General features: G+C 34.1%; 1 protein-coding gene across 1 annotated transcript in view; it reads left to right on the forward strand.

The window, feature by feature from the left end:
* The first annotated feature begins 18,714 nt into the window (after nucleotides 1-18,714).
* LOC142353443 (1-acyl-sn-glycerol-3-phosphate acyltransferase epsilon-like) overlaps nucleotides 18,715-19,092 on the forward strand; it is a 34,617-nt gene continuing 34,239 nt past the window's right edge. Inside the window, exon 1 of the mRNA XM_075405685.1 lies at nucleotides 18,715-18,726. The gene's annotated coding sequence lies outside the window, so the exon portion shown is untranslated. The remainder of the gene's footprint in view (nucleotides 18,727-19,092) is intronic.

The raw sequence follows: 19,092 nt of genomic DNA on the forward strand, positions 1-19,092 counted from the left end.
GGGTAATTGCTGCTTCCTTTTCCCGAAGAAAATAGCGATAAAGTTTAAGTTGTAACATCTGGTTAATTAATTGTACTACAAAAGGATTATGCTTAATTTCGTCATCCAATTTTTTTTACTAAATTAAGAGGACATAAATAGAGAATTTCAAAAACCTATTAAATATGTGCTGGCGGTAGACATTAATCAAGTATAATTATTATCTGTGTTATAATAAGTTTTAAAAGATGTAAGATGTTAAATGGTACGTGTACGACATGTAAAAAATAAAAAAAAATATTGACTGCATCTGATGCAACAATAAAAGCCAATAGAATGCCTGTTTAAAATTTTTTACAGAACTTAGGTAAGACAGCAGTTTTTTTTGGAAAAAAAAGTAGACAATAATATAGTAAGATCATTAGAAATGGCAAGTAACACTGTAATATCAATAGCAACTTGGAACCCAAGATAGGTATAATGTAAAACTCCCGCATTGAACGAATTTGCAACCAACGGTAAAGGTGTAAAAGTTTTACAAAGTGGTTGTGGTTCATATCTGCTTGAGCAGCTTAACTGATTTAGATAGAAAAAGAAAATACTTCATCTCATCTTATCAGAAAGAAAATAATTTTGATATTATTAGTACTATAAATCTTGATATTCAGTAAATTTAACTCAAACGTTTGTTTACTTATTTTTTACATTCTCTTCATAGGCGTCAACTAACTCTACATATTTTTTATCTGTATTATTATCTTCCATGGATTTACGAATTATTATCTTTTATTATATATATAAATATTATTATCTGAATTATTAAATAGGATATTAAACTTATCAATCAGCCGTTTAGATTGAAAGTACATCTGTAATTACTTGAATATTTCATGTGTTATTTTAGTTTCAGGTTTTGTTGAAAGCCAACCACATAAAGTTGCCGTAGCCAAAGCTGTTTGAATAAAATAATTTTAAAAAAAAATTAGAAAAAAAATTAGAAAAAAGAAAAAAATCTAATAAAAAAAATAGAATACTAGGGTCCGTTGTTTTATATCATCATCTTATTGAATTTTTGTAACAATTATTCTGTATGTTGTGTCTTCTAGTTGTTTAGGAGTCTTGTATTTTAAGATATAACATCTAATATTTTCACCATTAGGTTAATTTTCTGTCATACAAGATAGTTATAACGAAATAAAATGATAGTATAATGGATAGTCTTTAACTGCTATCTTTAACAGCAATCTAATCTTCTAATTTTAATATAACAATTTTTTGCATCAACAGTATATTCGATTTTGTTGGTTTTGGTTGTGTTAGTGGTGTCATTAAAATCAATTTTTGCATTTAATTTATTTTTATTCATCGCAGTAATTGGCTAAATTCAATGTACTATCTCTGGTTGTGTGTCATTTTTCCATGGTTTATTTAATGTCTCTACAACACTAATCGCTATATCGGCTGTTATCGTTTTTCCATCATAAGTCATATTACTTAAGTATCACATTTATAATGTGTTTTAGTTTCACATTTGTTTTTCTTGAATTTGTTAACAAAAACAAACCTGAATTTGTTTCTATAACATGGTTCACTGGAAAATACATCTAAATATATCCCTCTGACGTTTTTGTTGGAAAAAAGACAGCAGTTTTTTTTGGAAAAAGTAGCCAATAATATAGTAAGATCATTAGAAATGGCAAGTAACACTGTAATATCAATAGCAACTTGGAACCCAAGATAGGTATAAAGTAAAACTCCAGCATTGAACGAATTTGCAACCAACGGTAATGGTGTATAAGTTTTACAAAGTGGTTTTGGTTCATATCTGCTTGAGCAGCTTAACTGATTTAGGTAGAAAAAGAAAATACTTCATCTCTTCTTATCAGAAAGAAAATAGTTTTGATATTATTAGTACTATAAATCTTGATATTCAGTAAATTTAAAGCAAAACGTTTACTTTTGTTTCCTTATTTTTTACATTCTCTTCATAGGCGTCAACTAACTCTACATATTTTTTATCTGTATTATTATCTTCCATGGATTTACGAATTATTATCTTTTATTATATATATAAATATTATTATCTGAATTATTAAATAGGATATTAAACTTATCAATCAGCCGTTTAGATTGAAAGTACATCTGTAATTACTTGAATGTTTCATTTATTATTTTAGTTTCAGGTTTTGTTGAAAGCCAACCACATAAAGTTGCCGTAGCCAAAGCTGTTTGAATAAAATAATTTTAAAAAAAAATTAGAAAAAAAATTAGAAAAAAGAGAAAAATCTAATAAAAAAAATAGAATACTAGGGTCCGTTGTTTTATATCATCATTTTATTGAATTTTTGTAACAATTATTTTGTATGTTGTGTCTTCTAGTTGTTCAGGAGTCTTGTATTTTAAGATATAACATCTAATATTTTCACCATTAGGTTAATTTTCTGTCATACAAGATAGTTATAACGAAATAAAATTATAGTATAATGGATAGTCTTTAACTGCTATCTCAAACAGCAATCTAATCTTCTAATTTTAATATAACAATTTTTTGCATCAACAGTATATTCGATTTTGTTGGTTTTGGTTGTGTTAGTGGTGTCATTAAAATCAACTTTTGCATTTAATTTATTTCTATTCATCGCAGTAATTGGCTAAATTCAATGTACTATCTCTGGTTGTGTGTAATTTTTCCATGGGGTTTATTTAATGTCTCTACAACACCAATCGCTATATCGCCTGTTATCGTTTTTCCATCATAAGTCATATTACTTAAGTATCACCTTTATAATGTGTTTTAGTTTCACATTTGTTTTTCTTGAATTTGTTAACAAAAGTAAACCTGAATTTGTTTCTATAACATGGTTCACTGGAAAATACATCTAAATATATCCCTCTAACGTTTTCAATCACTTCTAAGAGTATGTTCGGATCATTTTTGAAGTACCTTAATAAGAAAATAAGTGTTTCTGTTTTATATACAGTTATTGTTCAATATGTTTTTTGCTTCAGAGTAACCATTATGTGCTGAATTCTCCTGTTTTAGTTTAGAGTTGAGTACCTAATATGCTGGAAACACTGTATGATTCATTTTATCATCTCAAACATAATTAATACAATCATATGAGTACCCGGGTTGAATTTTTCCGCCCAAAATGACGTAAGAGTGGGGCTGCAATGGGAGGAATTTTTAGGAAAATGCAGCTCAAAACACTTGCATTTTTGTGGGCTGCATTGGGCTTCCAACAAGAGTAAAATAGTGTAAGAGTGAGGAGGTAAAAGACAAATTAACCCACCACTCTTACATCTTTTTGGTCTGTCAAGGGGAGTAGAACGATGTAAGAGTTCGGGGTAATGGAGAAATTACCCCCGAACTCTTACATCGTTTTACCCCCAATACGTTTATTGCTATTTAATATCTGAGTATTCTTAAATATCCTACATCTGTTGAAAACTGTTCTTCCTCTGTTTTAGATAATGCTTTTAATATAGTAAGTTTTTTTACAGCAAGTTCTTTACTGATTAGGTATATGTCATATGCAGAACCATATTATCGAATTTTGGGGGTGCAACACCTGATTTGTTAATCTGCATGTTCTCTAAACTTACCAAATGAATTGTCATTATCACTAAATACATCATTGAGTAGAAGTTTTTTCACAATTGTAGCAGTTATTTGATTGACCTGAAAAACTATATAGGCTTATGACAATGTTCAGGTTTAATAATCTGTAAAATTTATTTTCCACTGTTTTTACAGCATTAGATAGATGTTCATCACAGTTTTTACTTACGAAATTTAGTTCCCGATATGATAACAAGATTTAAATTCTAGTTGATAACAAAACAGTTTTTGCTTAACTTTTTTTGTAAAACTAAACATCAAAATATGCCGTATATAGAATTTTGTGTTTTAAATGCAATTAACCAAATTGTATGTAATTTCTACGCCAATATGCAGTTTTTGTTTTCTCAAGTTCTTCGTACAAAATTTTATTTTGTTCTGATGCATGTCGTGATGAATACCATGTTTTACAATTTAGACGTGGACTTGATTTTCTGTCTGATCTATTAAGTACTCTTGTCATGCCAGTAGACAATAAGAAAGCGGTTCCTAAAAAAACACAAAAATTAAATCCTTTTAAAATTTTATTTGCTATGAATGTCGCTCTTTTACTTAATTTATCTTTAAAAAATTCATATAGATTAAAGTTTTAATTATCTTTGGAACTTCTTCTTTATTAAATTTATGTTTTTTTCAAAGTTTTTTCTGTCATATGGAAGATGCATACTTGGAAACCTAAACTTACAGAAAACTTGATTATCTTTCTTTAGAGTCAGAAGTTGCAGGAGTTTCAGAGTCAAGATGCATATAGGCTAATAGACTTTGTATAAAACTATAGTTATCTTCTATATTCTATACATTATTAGTATATTGTGATAAAATTGGTAGTTTTCTATAGTTCCCCCACAGTGACACAATATGAAGTTTGTAATATTCTTGAAATTCCTTGTGGTAATACCCAACCAGATTCTCTCACTTGAACTTCTCTCATTGTCTTCCAAAAATGTAAATGAATTTGTAACACCTTGGTGGATGCATCTGTAAATCGGTTTTATGTCCAGTTATAAAATTCGCACGACCTTTCTCATAACTTTTCTGATAGATGATTAATTACCTAAAATTGCTGCTACAGTTGTTGAAACCAGTTGTTGTATTAGGAAGAGATCTGATTTGATTATCTATTTTTTTGTTTCTTATCTCTTGGGTTTGATGTTTATCCAAGTGCATTTTGGTAGAGTAGTGTTTGTTTAGCGCTGATGTATTTTTAAACTCTTTTTTACAATTTCGAAAATTACTCAAATAATTTTTGGATGTAATTATGAAAAATAGTTTTTCTTTTTTATAAATGAAATTTGTTTATATTATTTAAAGGCTTATCAAATAGGTCTAGACCCATGGTCCACCTATGCAACCAATCCAAGCATTAAATTTTTTAAAAAAGGTAGTTTTTTTTGTTTGTTTACTTTTTTAACAATTTTTTTTTGTGTTTTTTAATAAAAATTAATGGCTTTATTAAACATGAAAATCTAACGCGTTAGGTGTGGAGAGCAGGGTTTAAAAAGGTTATAGCAATGAAATTTTTAATAGAAATGGTTTTTATATGAACTTAGATTATCGGCCATATGGCGCGTGTCGACCTTTGTTAGTAGTCTCTGTTATTAGTTTTTCCTTTAGTTTTCGCTTAAACGTTTTTTCTTGAGACTGCAAACAAATTAATGCTACGAACATGTCAGTTGGCACTCTGCGTGTATTTTGAGTTACACATCTGGAGTCACAGCATTTTCCTTTTTATGTTTTTATGAGCTACATGAGGCATTATGTATCAAAAGAATTCAGAATAAACACCTAAAACGATTATTATCAGATTTTTCATTTAAAAAAGAAATTAAAAGAATTTTAAGTTTACTTTTAAAAAGACAGGTGTCCATAAAAATTTTGAGACTTGTACAAGTTTAAACAAAGTTTCCCATTCTCACAGATATAAACAGAAAGTTCTTTTCACTTATGGATTTCTTTGTTCTACTCCAAATCAACATTGGTTTGGACGAGCTTCGCAAGCACTGACTGTTTTGAATATGAATGAGCTGCAGAGCACCTAAAAATAGTTGCCCCTATACATTCGTTTCAGCATCGTAAGATCTTTGAACTGCAGCATGCAATAAATTGGTAGTTAATTACACTTCAAAAGTTTGTCTCGATACGAGTTTGCTGAACAAATCCACTTGGTAATTTTAATTTGAAAACGCTCTAATTTTGTTATTTCAGCACAAGAGTTCGACTAAATCTGAGATCCATAAAGGAGAATTGACAAAAATGTGATATGTACATTGTAAAACTGGTTTGAAGAACTAAATAAAAACGTAGAATTCGTTTGAATGATGCCAGAAAAAAATATACATAAGCCATGTCTTCTCAATATATGGACTTTCCATTTCAGGTTGTCAGAAACATAAATACCTAAGTTTTTGACTGTATTCACGGGATGAATTACTTCATCTCCAAAATTAAAAGATTAGTTTGGATTTTTGGAATTTAGTTTGGGGAACCTTGAACAGCGTTGAATTTCTCGCGGCACACTTCAAATATGACTGCACATCGTTTTGTAAAGTCTGCAAATTGTTATTAAATGCTTTCCCATCGTCAGCAAAGAGGTAAAACCGTGACACACCAGCAGAAGGAAGGTAAGTCGTTCATGAATAATAGACAAAACATTGCTCCCGAAACCAAAACCTTGAACTCGAACGCTTGAAACGGAAGCCCATGAAAATAAACAACCTTCAGGGTTGACACACTGTTCTCTGTTCGTTAAATGAGAAGCTAGGAACCGTATAAAAATTCCACTATTTCCGAAGCTTCTCAATTTGTTTAAAAGTAATGATTGTTGAAAACAATCAGAAACTTTGCTGACATCTAGATATAGGCAAAGCACATCATCATTTTTGGCATGAGCTCAGTTAATTTCATCAAAAAACATTATGAGTTAATTTATTGTTGAGCTTCTTTTAATGAATCCGAATTGACGACGAGAGATTCTCTTTCTGACAAAAGGATATAGAGCTTTAAAATGAATTTGTTCAAACACTAGGGACGATTTACTTAAGTTACTTGTTGGATGGTAAGACTAAATACAGATATTGGAAGGCTGTTTAAAAGTTAATGTGATCAATTTATTCTTCCAGAACTTTGGATATAATGAAGTTTTAGCAATGTTTTGCAATAGTTTCATGACATCATAAGTTAAATGATCTGTAGCCATCCAAAATCAGTCACCTGGTATTTTGTCTAAACTTTTACCAAGGAAAGTTTGAGATAAAGCGGCTCGAATATCGTCCGTCGTAAAGCACAGCTCCTCTGAAATTCGTTGTGCAAAGTCGTCGAAAGAATCAATGACAGGCTGATAGACTGTCATAAAACAGTTAAAAGCATTCGCAATGGACGGGTACCTATTATGCATTGTAATTTCTGACCTCATTTCAGTAGGTAAGAGTTCAACCTTGAGTCTCTTAACAAGAGGTAAACACCTTTAACATTACGCGCCAGTACTATTTGAGGCAAGCTGATAAAGATGAACTGCAGTGTCAAGTTCCTTGACACCTCTACACTTCCGCCAAGTTTTTCCACCAACGAAATCATTTCAAATGATTTTTAATACGCTGTTGAGTTTCATTTAAAGCATGAAAAGTGTGAGACGAATAAAGTTATGATAAATTGTTCCTTTTTGATAGTTTTATAGTCGTATAACTACTGCTTAGAAGATCATCCAGATTTATCAAAGAGGAGGGTACAGAGTCCAGCAGTTTTTTTTTATCTAATGCTAGGGAAAACAAACTAGAGGACAAAAAATGACTGATTGAGGAATAGGTGTCTCGAGAAGGAAATTCATTTCTAGAGTACTTTTGAGAATTATGCTTTGGTAGGTCAATGCAGATTTTACCGCCAAAATGGTCAATAAAATCAGTTTTTATAATTTAGTTTAATGGTAGATAAAGGTCGTAAAAACTAGCAGAAACTAAATCCAGCGTATGACCACCCTCATCTTGAACTATCTGCAGAAAAATAGTTTGTATTAAAAGGTCAAAGATACTTTTGATTTGATTATGAGATGTTGATGTGAAACAGACCCAGTCAACATTGGGCTCCTTGAAATTGCTGGTATTAGTTTTTCTAAATTTGATTTGTTGCATAAATTTTTCAACTGATTCAAATATTTGTTTCCATGGTGAATGATATTTGCTTTTTTTAAGTGAAATATACAAACAAGGGACAAGTGACATCTTCACTTCAACAGCACATTTAAAACTATCAGATGAAAAATTTTTGACATTGCTCATTACATTGTTACTTTGAGGAATGGCAACGCCACCATGAGCGCCTTTCTCTCTCTTAGCCATGGCTGGTAAAGTGTATTTATTATTGCAGGTCTTTTTCGAGTTAATTTTGAGTCATCTTTAAAATTAAGCCAAGTTTTTGTGAGACAAACAATCTGAGGACAATTTCTAGATATCGAAATGGTCGGTTGTTTTTGTATTTTAGCAAAGCAATGCCCCGAATGTTGATTTTAATGAATTAGAATTGTAGTCATTCAAGAGTTTCCTCTTGATTGTCGTAAAATAGCTTTAATTTGTGTATCTTAAATTTATTTTTATTGCAACCACTTTGTATAATTTCGTAATTTTTCTTCAGCAATTTTTTCTTTTTTCTTTATCAGCCGCAGATAACTCCGGTAGGACAAAAAACTTTTTACGTCCATGTAACTTGCGTTCAATGGATTAACTTAAGCATAACCTAGCATCACAAACAGTTCATCGCAACAAGCAGATCTTCTCGTATAGTATGCAGAGGTTGAGCCGACGAGATCAAGCTCTACCGTATGATTGACAGAACGGACAAGAAAATAATTCTACAGGAGGATCTCAAAGGCCTTGAAAACTGGTCGCGAGAAATTTTGCTGCAATTTTACAAAGAGAATTTTGTCTTTTTGCCCTCCAACAGCGCCAACGTTCTGCCAGCAACCGAGTATGCCCTAAATGGTGTCAATTTAAGATTACCAATGAAAAAAGGGATCTGGGTCTCTGGATAGACAACAAGGTAGACATTAACAAGTGTATCATGACCAGAGTGAAAACAGCCAGTGAAATCATTGCCCTAACGAAAATGCTTCTGCAACGTTACAGCAGAAAATTTTAGCAGCTTTTAGAAGTCGGTCATTCAATCCCATCTCAAATATTGCAATTAAACTTGCAACCGCACGTAAGAAAACATGTCAACCTTATCGAAAAGGTCCAAAGGAGAGCCACAAAATTAGTCAACCATATATGAGAAGTGGACTATGAATCGAGACATAGAATACTGAAAATTCCAACCCTGGTTCACAAACGCAAAAGAGGCCTCATGATAGAAATGTACAACCTAACAAACCAGTTTTTCGATAGCAGTGCAATTGACATATTGTTTGAGGCTAACGCGGAATCTCCAGAGGATCCCAGAAAAACGTGATGACGGAAAAACAAGAATCGAAAGCAGACAGAACTGCTTCACTCTTCGAGCATCTAAAGACTTGAACAATCTGCCAGAAAAGATTACGTCCAGTTCCAGTCTGAACATTGTCAAAACAAGACCAGACAGGCACTGGGATAACCTCCACACAATCATTTGGGTTGCGGATTGGCACGATGCAGCTGGTACCAGAAGCAACGCCTGTCAACCAGAGAACTTGACCTGACCTGACTTCCAGGCCACTCGGTTGCTCGCATTATCAGTAGTCATCAACCAAATTATAAAATTTTTTAATAGGTTAGTCACAACAATTAGGCTAAAATCCTAATTGCTGAACCCCGCTGTTCCGGCATAGGCCGAGTTGATAACTACAACTCAAACCACAACTACAAGAGACAAAGAACAGGACAATAGAAGCAAATGGAGAAGCAGGGGAAGCATTGAAGAAGCTAGAGACTACAAGGGAAGAAAAAAATACCTGAGAAGTGAGAAGAAGTGCTCTAAAGGAGAAGCAGGCAACTGGAGAAGCAGACAACTGTTGGAAGAGAATGACGAAGGAGTGAGACCACAAGCATTAGCCCTTGCCTCTAAAGTTTAAGAGGTGCTTGAAGCCTTACCAGTAGCCTAGTAACTCGTCCGAAATGTTGCTGGTGATGTGAATTGGTGCTTTTATTGCTTTTTTTCAGCATGGGCTAGCTCAAAGGTTTCTTTGACCACTGCAACTAGCACCATAGAGCTTGTAAAGCTCCCTAAAAGCTAGAAAAACTCATATTAAGACTCTCTCAAAATATAGGATAAGTCTTTCTGCAACTTTTTTATAGGAGCTGTGTTCTTGCAGAAATTGAAATCTTAATAACACATAAAATAAGGTTTTTTTGCAATTTTCAATATAGAATAAGCGTTGTTGCAATTTTTAACTTTCATAGGATAAATCTTTTTCCAACTTTTCATTTTGCCATTTTTGCAAGTTTTTATAGAATAAACGATGCGGTAACTTTTGACCTTGCCATTTTCAGCGCAATAAAATCTAAACTAAGTTTCTTAGACATATTCTGACTCCCTGGATGCCGGTTAAAATGAACAAAATGTCGACATGTCTCCTCAAACCCAAAAAATAACCCCAATTTTGAACATGAGTAGTAACCCTTTAGCGCACAGCTGGAACCGTGTACCCCTTTTCGTCCTCCCCAGAAGACCCATATGAACCAACCCTCTCCAATGATGGCATGAAGCATGAATTTGCGTTTAGAGATAGATTTGTTTTTAGATCCAAAAAACAACCCTGAAAACCCAACCGACAGCGGTACTATTTTTACTAGAGTTCAAAAACAGTCCCTTGACGCATGCGAAAAACCGAATAAATGTGCCAATATAGAGCAACAAAATGCAAACACTAATTACCAACCAATCGTGTACGTTAATTTTGAGGGAGAAAGACCTGATGAAGCCAACGCCATGATGAAGCTTACCAATCAAACATACACAAGAAGCAACAGAAGTGGTTACACCACAAAACATCAAGCAATTGTTTCAAAAGTACAAAAAAAATTAATTCTAACAACAACAACAAAAGCCAAAAGAAAGTAACTCTTGTTTTGTAATTACCAAATTTTGGCTTGATCTCAGCCTAAACACAATTGAAGAACAACTAAATGAACAAAGAATTAAATCTGAAAAGATATTTAGGGGAAAAAGCAGCGTTACAAATCAAAAAACAAGACTAGTTAGAGCCTTTATTAATGATGAAAGCCAGGCAAAAAAGCAATCATGAATGGGGTTGTATTTTGCCTTCAAAAATTCAAAAGCGAACCTCCGAAACAACAACAAAAATTAGTGCACTGCTTCAAATGCCAAATAAATGGTCGCCTAGCAGCAAACTGCGACAATGCGCAAAGATGTGCAAGATGCGGTAGACGCCACCACATCAAAGACTGCAATCAAAAAGAACATTGCTGCGCAAATTGCAAGGAAAAGCACAGCGCTGCATAAAAAGGCTGCCAAAAATACAAAGGAGCAAAACAACCAGCACGCGCTGAGTCATATGCAGTGGCTCGCACAAAAAACAGAAAAAAAAGACAAAAAAGAGCACAAGAAAGCAAGTGATGCTCAAACACAAATCGAGAATAACCTCTAAAGGTTACTAACAAGTCACTTTAGCGAACTTGAAAACAAAAAAGAGCAGATAGCGAAAATTGTAATTGAGCGAGTTAGAAAAGACCTTCAGAGCGAAATCGGCGAATTAAACGGAAACTTAGAAAATACAATAAAACTAAAAGAAAAAACCAGAGAAAATAATAGGAACAAACAAAGACAATAATGTATCAATATCAAAATGCTTGGACTATACATAACAAACATCTATGTATCACCACAACTTGAAATAAGAACGGACGAAACTCAATTAATTACTAGGGACATCATTATAAAACACCCAATGATTGGAGTCAAGGACTTGATCATTAACAGAACAGGAAAAATAATTGAAAAATGGCTGGACGAGGAAAATTTTATAACACTAAAGAATTATGAAGCTACGCACAAAGATGATGGAACACTAGATGTGCACATTGCCGACACTAAACTAACAAGCCTATTTTATAAGTTTTGTGTCTTCAGTGAAACCCCTAGTGATCATTACCCAACTGTGAGCAACTATTACATAGATAAACCAATTCAACCTCATAAAAAGTTTAACTGGGAAAAGTACAAAAATCGTATCTTGCATATTTCAGATAACAAAGTCACAAAAAACATTCCAGCTGCATACAAAGAGGACGAATATGTGAATATACACGTAAACACAAACCACCAAATCAGAAGGTTGACAAGACATAAACATAAGTTAGATAGAAAAAGAAAGAATTTAAGAAGAAACGACGAACAAAAAACAACCCAACACCAAAAAATATGCAACCAAATCAACATACTCACAAAAGAAATAAAGAAAATAAGTAAAGAAAACGCAACGAGACAACAAATGAAACTAATTGACAAACTAAACCAAGCAAGAAAATGTAATAACCTTTGAAAAGCTGCAAAAATATTATTTAACCAAAATCAGAGAAACAACGATAAATTACCAATGAATAATCAGAAAGCTGCAGATGCATTCGCCGAACACCTCAAAACAACAAAGAACACAAACAAATCAAAAACAGATAGAGCAAAACACCACGAGAAAATGGTCTCACTGAAAACAAGAGAAACAATTTCAAGGCGACCAATCTATGTGAAGAAGAAAGAGGACAAAAAAATAAAACCTGTAGGTTTTAAAAATATATTAAGAAACCGTAAAAATACCGCACCTGTGCATTACGGAATAAGCTATCGGATGCTTATACATCTATCATTAGAAAAAACAGAAATTCTAGCGCAAACAATTCAAACATCAGTACATTCAGAACGTGTACCAGTCCAACGGAAAACTACAACTGTAACAATGATACCAAAAGTAGGAAAACATCACAAAACGTTGAAAGGATACAGACCATTATCATTAACGTCCTGTCTTAGAAAATTATGCGAGAGCATTGTAAATGAACACTTGATAATCACTGTGAAAACTAAATTTGTTCGGAGAAGAACAAAGCGCCTACAGATCTGGCAGATGCACTGCAGACATTCTTCTGACACTAAAAGAAAAAGCAGAAACAAGCTTTAAATGGAAAGGTGTAACAGCTGCTGCCTTCTTAGATGTTAAAAAAGCTTCTGATTCTGTATTGCAAGAAGGTATCCTATACAAGCAAATTCAGATTAACAAACCATGGTGGATCACAGATTGGACCAGCAGCTTCCTATATTACAGAAAAATCATAGTAAAATACAACTAAGCGTTTCCTTAACGCTTTACACCCGGATCAGTGGTCCCCCGAGGGCGCATTATAAGCCCAATCTCGCTCATTATGTATGTAAGCAACCCGACATGTGCAGATACATCAATTTCACAACATGCAGATGATAACGCTATATACTACACAAATGAAAAACAAGAAATAGCTAACAAACATCTAAAAAAACGGAATCAAACACTTAGAAAGATGGTGTGATTAATGGAAAAAAAACTCAACTCGAGAACAACAAAATACACAATCTTCACCAGACAAAAACTGAACACAGATCTGAGACTAAGAGGAGGGTCAGAAGACATTACCGTAAGCAAAGAACTAAAGTTTCTTGGACGTCAAATCAGTTAAAAAATGACCTTGACGAATCATGTCAACAAAATAGTCACAAAAATGCAACAAATGATCAACATGCTAAGTCATCTTAAAACAAAAAATAAAAAAACTAATATTATTATGTACCTATATAAAACAATGGAAAGACCGCTATATACGTATGCAATTGCAGCCTGAGCAAATGTAACAAAAAATGATCTCAATATGATTCAATAAGAACGAATAAAGCTATAAAATTTGCATATATTCTGCAAATGTGGACGAGTATAGATCAATTGCGTCAAATAAAAACGTTAGAAACAGTAAGCAAAACAATCCAAAAATTAAGCTCGGAATACCTTACATGGGCTAAAAAACGAAATGAAAAAAAACCAAAGATAGTAGAAAAACATTTATCAACTTGGTGCCAGATAAAAGATGTATCCAATTCCTTTGCAAAACATTTTTTAAAGGTAAACAAATCAAACATCGGTGGATGCGGACGTCTTGGGCTATGATTCGAGACGTTAGCTGAAGACATTCAAAAAGAAAAAAATAAAAAAGAAAAGGGCAGAATGAAAAAAACAAACAGAAACAAGGGCAAAATTCTAAATCAAAGGTGAATGCGGACGTTTTGGGGTATGATACGAAATTTTAGCTGAAGCCATCAAAAATAGAGGCAAATTTTCTGAAAATCTAAATCAAAGGAAGAGAAAAGGAAAAGGAGAAAGCTGAAGTGGACGTTTTGGGGTATGACTTGGGGTGTTAGCTGAATCTATCAAAAAAGTAGCACACTCTCAACAAAAACTTAAACCAAAGCAAAACAACGTCCTGGGTTATGAATCGAGACGTTAGCTGAAATCAAGCAAAAATGCACTGCCCGGGCTAAGTAACTTTTTTTTGAAAATGCTTTTCAGTGCTCGACATGCCTGTTCATATCCCGACAAACCAAAAAACCGATAAACCACCTCAGAAAGATCAGTGTGGTACAATAGAATGATCATGGGAGTCAGTCTAGTTCTTGAATCTGATCTAACTTCAGGGTACCAGTACCGGATGACAGCATGATTGCAGGAAGCATGCTAAGGCCTTGATGCTGGCCCCACACTCTAACACTAGGGTACCAGCAAGGGAGGATAGCATTATCGTGGGAATCTTGCTGAGGGCTTGATACTGACCCCACATTCTAACACCAAGGTACCAGTACGGGAGAGCAGCATGAGTGTGGGAATCAAGCTGAGGCCTTGATACTGGTTCCACACTCTGTTCCCGCTCGGGAACAACCTATCATCCCCGCAAGGGCGAAAATACCTACCTCAAAAGTAGGCAAAAACCATAAGCTTCTGTACTCTCAATACGCAAGCCTGCTGCTTTTCCTGTGAGAGGGAAGACAGGCTGCCGGTGGTGCTCTGATGGTGCCTCTATTTTTTTTCTCTAATTACTTTATTTTTATCGTTCATTTGCTATAAGCATGATAACCAATGACAAGTCACTGTACTCTCAGTGCCCAAACCAGTTGCTTGTCTTCTGAAAGGGGGCACTGGCTGGCTGCTGGTTGTGCATTGAGGTTATCTCTCTTTTTTTTCCTTTCTCTCTTTTCTTTCCTCTATGAAAACTCCATTCGTTCTCCCTCTCTCTCAAACTTCCTTTCTTTTCTCCCACTCCAAGGCTCCCTCTATCTTCTCAAATATACAATACAAAGACACCTGAAATTTTACAACCGAGTTTCCCGTCCAAATCAATCTCACTGCCTCCATCTTCCAGACAAGCACTCAACATTAATCACCAGAAACCAACGAAAATACAAAACCAAATGCAAATAAAAGTGAAAATGCGGTTTAAAAGTGGCGTTAACTAACACCTGGGAAATCGCAATTAGCAGTTCACTGCTAATTGATTACATTAAATTGAATTAAATGACCTAGGCCATGTTAATGACTGTCGCCAAGCAAATGTATATGATTTTTATTGTTGTTTGTTGTGATATTTACAATAATACGGCGCAAACTAAACGTCTATGAGTCAAACGCTGGGGTTTCTGCTGAGTGATATGTGGTGACCGGTTCTGTATGCTGCTGAATACTCTTACATATGCTCCAAATTTTCCGGTGATTGACATGACGGCGGTTTTGGATTTGGTTTGTGAAGCGACTTCTAAAGTATGACAAAACGAGAGTCAAACCAAGGTCTCTTCTTGCTACGGTCAGAAATGAGTACGATAGTTTCAGGGGAGCCCCTGAACGCTGATTTGACTCATATTGTTGATACAGTGACAAGCAAAACTGTCAACCGACAATGCCTCCCAAATCGCAGAAAAGTCAGTCTTGACGAAAAATGACATTGATGATGAAAGCCTTCATATCATCGATAGCTCGGGTATGGATAAGGGCAATCGTTGTGTTGTATGAACAGAGGTGTGGCTTCGGAAGAAGGTTCCTGGAGACTTTTTGTCTCGACCTCTTCACTGTGGGCTCTTGTCATCTAAAAAGACAACCGAAGTATTATCGCGAAACCCGACTGTTGCTTTTAATGCTGATGCGTTAGAACAAAACGGTAGGAGGGATAATATACAAATTTTAGGAGTCGTTGCAGAACACAACGAAGATAAGTACCAAAAAGTTGTCGACGTGGCCAAAAAAATTGGGGTTACAATAGATAAAACCGACATTAACGTCTGCCATTGCCTTCCAGCAAGAAGAAATGGACCCAAAGGTATAGTTGTGAAATGTTTCAAGAGACATACTAATCATCTGATCATTGGAAATAAGAAGAATTTGAGAAAGATGGGCCAGCGACTTTTTATTAATGATGATTTAACACCACTAAGAGGGAAGGTCATGTACCTTATTAGAAAAAAAAGAGGAAGTTTCGAGTGTGACTACTGTAAATGAAAAAACAATCGCGGATATGAAATCTTCTGATAGACTTGTATTCAATAACTCGCTTGAATTATATGAATGGGATAGCGCTCTGTTTGATGAGTGTATTAACCAGCGTTTTTGAGGTTGGACCCCCAAAGATGCAAGGTGTTTCGAACAACAAAATCAAGCTTAGCAATAAATTGAAAGCTTCAAATCTTGCCAAGGGCTCAAAACCAAGGTCTCTTCTTGCTACGGTCGGGAATGAGTACAATAGTTTCAGGGGAACCATTGAACGCTGCTTTGACTTACATTGCTGAAACAGTGAAAAACCAAAATTGTCAACCAACAATGCCTCCCAAATCGCCGAAAAGTCAGTCTTGACGAACAATGACATTGATGATGAAAGCTTTAATCTCATCGAATGCTCGGGTACACAAAAAGGCAACGGTTGTGTTGTATGGACACAAGTGTGGCTACGGAAGAAAATTCTTGGAGACTCTTTGACTCGACCATTTCACTGTGACTCGAACATAAGATAACTAAATAAAAAACAACAAATCATAAATGACAAAAATGGAAAACTCACTGCTATATGTATTCCGAAAACCTGGCTGCCTTCTGATTGTCTTTTCAAGCTCTATAAATTATGCAAATATAATATGATAATTCCAGAAAGCACAAATAAAAGCAACGGAGTTGCTATTTATGTTGTCGAAGTGGTTGCATATGAATTTATACCAGCACCAGGCAATCTCTGTTTCACTTTTTTATTTATTAGATGTTTTAGTACCGAAAATGTAATACATTGCTGTATGTACAACTCACCATCCTCTAACTACCATGATTTTCTAAATGGTTTTGAAATACTGCTTACATGTCTACAACAGCATGACCTAAAATTCGTTATCTTTGCTGATTTCAACATAGAATTACTTCAAAATTCTAAACTTGTTGACGAGTGCTATAAAATTTGTGACTAGTACTTTAGGATGTGGTACTACTACTTACATTTCAACAACAGCATGACCTAAAATTCGTTATCTTTGATGATTTCAACCTAGAATTACTTCAAAATTCTGAATTTGTTGATAAGTACGATACAATATTTACTCAAAATGGGTTCACTCAACGTCTAGACTTTCCCGCGAGAGTAGCAGGTACCACCACAACGTTAATTAATCATGTGTCTTACAATGAAAGAGTTAATTCCGTTGAATGCTATATTTTATTTCCAAGAGTTACTGATCTTTAAGCAATTAATACATGTTCTGATTGGTCAACTAAAATGAAGTTAAAAATATGAAAATCAGAATTTATCTTATTTTGAACCATGTGAAAGCCCTAAATTATTTTTGGAAGCTTCTAGCTCTTAAAATCACTATTTTTTATTACGGTGACTGTCCTTCGGAGTGTACGAAAGAACCTTATCAAAAGTTATAAAAGAAAGGTTTATAGACGAAAGTGATGTAATAGAAGCGAAAAAGAATAAAACTAAAGAGTGTCCGTCTGAAAACAATAATGTAAAAAGTGTTTACATAAAGGAACCGTTTCCTCAAAAACTTAGCCAAGTGCCCGGATTCCGACATACCAGTTAAAATGCCATTTTAGAAATAAAGTAAGCAATTTTCTTGGCTTAAACAAAAAAGTGTATCTTAGTAAAAAAAACTTAAAAACCTTTTAAACTCTAAGCGACCGTTTTAAAGAAAAATTGAGCTCAATTAGTGGTAGAAATAGCAAAGATGATACACAATCAATTGAAGATAAACCTGGAACTGCCGTTGAACTACCATTGAAAGTGAACGCGAAGCCACTGATTGCTTTAATACATACTACTGTTCCATTGGTAACAAAATCAATAGCTCGATAGAAACACCAATGAATAAAGTTAACATATGCCCATCAAATAACCCAAAATCTACTTATCTTTTTGATTGTATCTATACAGAAGCTTTCAAATTGTTGCAAAATCTTGATGTCAATAAAGCAACTGGGTTGGATAGAATTCCCGCTAAGGTTCTAAAATTTATGCAAATATTCTTAAGTATCCTGTCTCTTACTTAGTTAGTCAATCCTTCACGAAAAGTGTTTCTGTTGACCGCTTGAATTATGCAAAACTTTGTCCAATACATAAAATTGGTTCAAAACGGACAGTTGAGAATTATCGTCTCATATCTGTGCTTCCTGCATTGAGCAAAACATTTGAAAAAGGGCAATGTTCAACTGTCTCTATAGCTTTCTAGAAAAAAAATTGTGTTATAGAAAAAACAATTTGGTTTCGAACCCAAAAGGTCTACAGCCAATGCTATGATTAAAATTACAGAGAGCATTTTCTTGTGCAAAATAAACTTACCTGCTGCATTTGAATTGACATTAAGGAAGCGTGTGACAATATCGATTCTTCGAAGCTTCTCCAACAACGTTCTGAATATGGTGTTAGAGGATTCATAGTGGAATGGTTTAAATCTTATTAGACAAACAAAACCCATTGTATTAAATTAGGCGATTTCCTATCTCAAGTAGAAGCCATCGTATTTGTTGTACACAGGGTTCTGTTTTAGGACCACTGTTGTTTGTTCTTTGTATATATGATTTGCCTCTCTGTTGTGAGCAAATAGATTTCTATTTGTTTGCAGATGACATAAATCTAATTTATGAATCCAACTTATTAAATATTGGTGCCTTAAAAAATGATGAGCTCAATCAGAATGCATCATGGTTTGCGGAAAATAAGCTGTGTTTAAACTCTTCTAAGACATAACTGATAAATTCTTCTAATATTAGTCTTGATGTCACTCTGTTCGGTAAAGTTTTACATCAATCAGAATGGGTAAAATATCTACGTTTTGTTCTTGATCGTGAGTTCAAAAATGATTGTCATTTTAAAGAAGTTGCTAGGAAGATTGCAGCTCAAATTTGTGTTCTTAAGCGATTGAGAAAGTTTGTGACAAGTCAATTTAGCTGGTTTATCTTAAAAGCTGTCCTGCCGTATGGTTTGTCACTGTATGGATGCGCCTCAAAAAAGGAATGAGTCGATTAT

This window comes from Convolutriloba macropyga, chromosome 14 (assembly GCF_964194025.1).
Source record: "Convolutriloba macropyga chromosome 14, txConMacr16.3, whole genome shotgun sequence".
Lineage (NCBI taxonomy): Eukaryota > Metazoa > Xenacoelomorpha > Acoela > Convolutidae > Convolutriloba > Convolutriloba macropyga.